We start from the raw sequence: 6,018 nt of genomic DNA on the forward strand, positions 1-6,018 counted from the left end.
TTATTATAAGCGACGTTGGGCTTGTTTCCCTGTAAAGTCGCTTGTAAATAGGGATGTTCCCAGCGTTTCTTTTTTCACTGACGTGTATACGACATTTTCGAATAATCGGAAATGATTATTTCGATCTGTAAGGCCAAATAATGAATTAGATCATTTCAGTGCGCAGCGCAAAAGTAGGTCATATCAATTAGGCTGTCACTCTAGCGCAAGTCAGAGCCGGTCTGAACAAAGCTAACCAGCTGCCCTTAAAGTTTAAACCATAACAGGACATATAGAATGGATCTTCAGACAAACAATTGTGAGTGAAAACGAAGGCTTATTCTCTCTCTCTCTCTCTCTCTCTCTCTCTCTTGCTTTGAGAGACGGGCAGAGAGAGAAAAAGTGAATGTAGGTTAGACCATAGACCTGGTCACTGGTTTCACTCACAAAATCTGGCAACGCCGAAGACAGCTCGGACCAAACCTTCACCCCTTTGTCTCCCCCCTCTTCATTACCCGATGGTTCTACCAGTCGGCCCAAGAACTGAACATGTTCGGTTTCCCCGAGTCGGCCGATAAGGCCCCGACGGACCCCCCCGCCGGCCCAAAATCGGTGCGGTGGAAAGCTGCCTTAAGACTTGGGCAGGCTTCCTACCGGTAGCCAATAACCTATATAAGAAATCCCACACACTTTTTTCTCCGTTCTTGGATTAATGATTACTGACTGCTCACTCACTCTAGCTAATGGACTACTGGGATGTACTGTACACAACAATCAGAGGCCTGCTAAGCCCTGCTCAGGCTAACTGCTGTTGATGTTTCACTGTCAGAGTATATTATGCTCACTGCATTCACTGAAGGTTAACTGTACATATTGATACACATGACTGATTCTCTCTCCCTCTCCCTCTCTATACATATACTGTACACACATACAGCATATACAGCCTGGTGATAGATTGTACATCATACTCACTCTATAGTTATTTATCTAACTACATGCACTTATGTATATTGATCCATATTACTGTTGATACTCACAATACTTATACTCACTCTATATTTATTTATCTAACTACATGCACTTATGTATATTGATCCATATTACTGTTGATACTCACAAAACTTAAAGGGATATTTAACTTAAAAAAATTAATTGGGTCATTTTATTTGCCTTTGTTTGGGAGTAATAAAGTAGTTGGGTATTATTATTAAGTTAATACTTGATTTCTTCCCTTGATGAGAACTCACCTACTTTAGCAAAAATAACACTGTAAAATAACACGAAATGTCTTACACAACTAGTGAGTATTCTCTCCAGCAGTCATTCTTTTACCATCTAGGCCAGGGGTCTTCAACAGGGGGTCCGGGACCCCTAGGGGGTCCTCAGAGTTACTACAGGGGGTCCGCCAAATCTTTGTGTGATATGATTTTTTTTTTACCTTAACCACTTGAACCCTAGCATCCCTTTTTCTGAGAACTTTAGCCAAAAATAGCAGATCTACAAGCTCTCAATGCCTCGCGCTGCGAGGCGTTGGGAGCTTGTAGATCGGCTATTTTTGGCAAAGAGGCTATAGGTGTAGAGGGAAAAAGAGCAGACTAAGTAAAAAAAAACATATCTCATCTGAAACACAATTTTATATAATATAGAGTGCTTTATCTCTCTCTCAGCTAAGGGGTCCTTGGCCTGAAAAGGTTGAAGACCCCTGATCTAGGCCTGTATTAAAGTTGTCGTTTGTCTGTGGCCCTGTCAAAACTTTCACAACCCACTTTTGGTACCGACCCGCTGATTTAAGAAGCACTGGTATACGGTATCTTATTTCAGCTTTTTAATGAATGCCAACACCACATTACATTGCTTGTAATAAACTTGGTTATGGGGGGATTATAAATGATACAAGATATATGCACCTAAAGAATAGTTCAAAAATTAAATGCATTGAACATATATGAAAATATTTCTAAAAAGTAAAATTCACATTCATACTTAAACAAGTCAATAACCCAGAAAATAATGTGTATAAACTGTAAGAATGTTATGGTAAAGTAAAATAAAACAATACAATCATTTAAGAGAACGGAAAGAAAAACTATAGAAAATAACAGAATCCATATGTCATATATATATATATATATATATATATATCTAACTATATAAATGGCGAGCAACTTCCGCACCCTCGGTGGCGACACCCCACAGCTCTGTTATCGGATAAACAACGCACCGCCAGACCACATGTCGCCTACTGACTCGCCACGGCGGCCGCACTGAATTTACGCCTCGCGTAGGGGACATCTCACTGTTCACTACACCTTTTCCACCGCGCAACATAATTAATTCTACTCACCAAATGTCGGACAAAACGGAAGGGGAGGCAGCTTCGTACCGTTTACCGTGCGCACGACCTCATCACCACAACAGCAGGCAGCCGCTGCGGGGTTTTTTTCCTTTTTTTCCAAACTTTTTTTTTGGTCACCATTTTCTCCAGGCACCATTTCTGGTGTAACGTCGGGTGTTTCTTTTCACCAGCCAATCACCTTTCACGTTGCCACGTCCGTTGCCACGTCGCGCTGACGTACGCTAAACAAGCGCTGCCGTGCGCACAATGCAAACGAGCCCAAAGGCGCGCAAAAATAAGCCGACCATTGCTTAGACACAAAGTCAGACCTGGCAACGCAGCCTACGCCAATCATGTGTGAGAGATCTGCAAGCTATGGGGCAGAGACGCCACCCTATCTTAGCAACAACTACAGCGCTCACTCTCATTGGTCGTGTCACGCCAAGAGCAGTCTCCAGACAATGGCATCGCAGACAGCTTGCTGTTACTGCTGTAGCCATCACAGGCAGTTGCAGCACGACGGACAGGGCGCTGTGATAGCTGCCATGTCGCTAACGCTAACCTGGTTGTCATGCCTGCAGCGGCTGTGCAATCACTTTGTCAACAATGCACGTTCGTGTGGTGAATGTCTATATTGCTGCTCAGTTCGTCCATTGTAGATGGTGTATGTTTGTGTGTGTCTTCTGGAGAACTATGTAGCTCCACAGCCCCCCCCCCCCCCCCCCAAATACACGTACTCACAACAACACCAGGCGGCCGCCATCTTGCAGAAAGGGCTGCCATTCGCCAGCTTTCAGAAAAACAAGCAACCACCTTCATATTTTTTTTTTTTTTTTTTTTTTTTTCCTTTTGATAATTTTCATCCCACGATTTCCGCGCGGACCACCAGGGGGTCCGCGGACCCCCTGGTGGTCCGCGAAACATACAAAATATAATTTCTTCTACTTATTTTTCATCATTTTGTAACTTTTACATTACACTTTCTTACAATTTTTTTTTTTTTTTCCCTTTTTGCAAATGTTACTTACACAATTTGTCTACCCCCATATACACACGCCCACGCGGGCCCCGTGCGCGTACATGCCTCTAACAGCCATAATCCCCATCTATACTGCCCACTCTGTGCTGCAGCTACACGGATATAGACACAGGGACACGGAGGGACCAACAAACGCAAAGCCCCGTGCGCGGCTGGGGTTGAGGGGGGCGTAGCCCCCCGAAACTCTAGTACTGTATATATATACACAGTATACAGTATACATACACGTGTGAAGCGACACGTTGATCTGTGTGTTCAGGGTTTCGGTACCCAGCATTGGCCGGTTATTGTGTGGGTGAAATAGGCTCTTCTCTCCCTATCCAGTTTATTGCATGGGTGAAATAGGCTCTCTCCCTTTCTCTCCCTCTACTGTTGTTCAGTTTGTTTTGGTTTGGTACCCAGCATTGCCCGGGTTAGGTTGCACGGTGAACTACTCTCTCCCACACCCTCTCTTTCTCTGTCTCCCCCTTGTTCTCTCTGGTCTGACATCATTGCGTGGGAGAAATAGGCTCCTCTCTCCCTCTCCAGGTTATTGCGTGGGTGAACTAGACTCTCTCTCCCCCTCTCTCCCCGATCGATCTCTGGTCTGATGTCACCCACAACAGAAACCATTGGCTAACAACAACAGCGCTGACCTTGGGGATCTCTATACATGGTTGTGTGACATCAGATCAGACACAACAGAAACAGTCTTGCACTGATGTTGCATATGTTCGAATTGTTAGAAAACAGCTTGGTTTCAAGGGTTATTGTGTGACAACGTGTCGATCCGTGTGTTCAGGTTTCGGGGCCCTGGTGTAACACGGACGTCGGGCATGTCCATATTTGGAATTCAAACTGACATGTCCATATTTGGGCATTATCTGCCCGCCTGCCACAGAGACAGATATTGCTTAAACTTTTGAGTAGATATGCAAATAATACACAAGTGCTAATATTCTTGAACCAAAACTTTTTTTTTTTTTTTTTACAATACACTAACACTAACATAAAAGCATGGCAAAAGTTACCTAAACAATTGAGGAATTAAAAACATCTCTTGTAAAGATCCATGTATATATAAACATATCATTTATGTCAAAACAAGGGTTAGTAACATTAACCCCAAACGTGATAAACATTAAAACGGTTGTTTAACAGTTAACATCTGTTAAATGGTATAATAATGCCTGCACATACAGCACTTTATAAAACAAATTCCATCCACTTCCAAAAATATATTATAGAGTCCAACTGGAAGCTATTGTATCGTCAAGTGTCTGCTGGTTGGATAATTATAGATACTGTAGCATATGCTAAATATTTTTGTTATCTCAACCAGTTTAGCATAACATTAGTCAGGGAAGAGACACCAGATCATGTCTCCTAGTACTTGTTTATTTTTGCTTAATTCTGACCTACATGGCTTTATGTATTTGGTATCCAGGAAACAGAACAGATGTTCATAGGTTATAGTTGGTACATTCACTGTTAGGGTTGAAACATACTTAAGATACATGTTTGCATACACATGCGTATAAGTACACAAACGCAAATGGCAGTGGTCAGCCCAAATGCTGCAAATACCTGGCCTGGTTTCACGTACTCAATGTGCATTCTTATGTCGCTGTGGAGCTAATTAAAATAAACTATTCACCTTATTCTTGGCTCCTCCCCCGGGCGGCGCCATTGAGTTTTTCTCTGTGAGCAGCATATCTACCGTTTACGACAGTGTTTTTGCCAAGGACCGCCCATTCCTTCTTCTGATTGGTTGAAATGAATGAACAGGAACTGCCTGTTTCTGCCCCCCTTTTCACGACTAAAGAATAGTTTTTGTCTGTGACGGAGGCGTGCCGTCTGAAGCAGACTTGAGCCACGAGCGAGCTTAGGCGAGCGAGTCCACGCTGAGACAACTCAGCGCCGTCCGAGTTATGTCCCGATAGGGACAGAATCGTAAATCATGTTTTGGGGTGAGCGTTCGGCACAACTGCTAATCGAAGTGACTACTGGCCAATCACAGCGGGACTTGGTATATATGCTGTGCTGCTTCATTCAATACTACACTTTTTCCCTAGTAGGCTACTGCAGGTGTAATGCAGGTAATCAGCACTGTTGCCAGATTTTACAAGAAAAACAAGCGGCCTGGTCTATGAAAACAAGCCCAAAATAAGCGATTAGGCTTTCTTTTATCACTTTACATCAACTATTTGAAAACAGCAGATCTACAAGCTGACAACGTGTCATGTAAATCTGCTATTTTCAACACAAAAATTACCCAACTAAGCAACTACACTTTAAGCAACTACGCTTTAAAAACAAGTCCAAATTTGCTTATTATAAGCAGATATGGCAACACTGGTAAACAGGAAACCCGCTGATACCAACCGCCCATGGTGGGCATGGGCAGGAATAAAGTGAATAGCCGGCTGTGTTTTGAAGCATAGAGCAAAAGAGAGCACCAATCCAAGAACAAATCTTCATCCTGTTGTAGGAACCCTCACTGCAACACACTGTGTTACAGTATGTTAAGAATTTAATATTTAGCATTTTTTAATGCAACTTTAAATCAATTTTGCGTAGCTTGAAGCGTCTGTGTTTGCGTACTTATGTTAAGTATGTTTCAGGCTTTATTGTTGCCAGCTTAAAACTGCCTGTCATAAATATTGTCATCATAATCTTTTCA

The sequence above is a fragment of the Gymnoscopelus microlampas genome (assembly GCF_963454915.1).
Source record: "Gymnoscopelus microlampas genome assembly, chromosome: 8".
NCBI classification, from domain to species: Eukaryota; Metazoa; Chordata; class Actinopteri; order Myctophiformes; family Myctophidae; genus Gymnoscopelus; species Gymnoscopelus microlampas.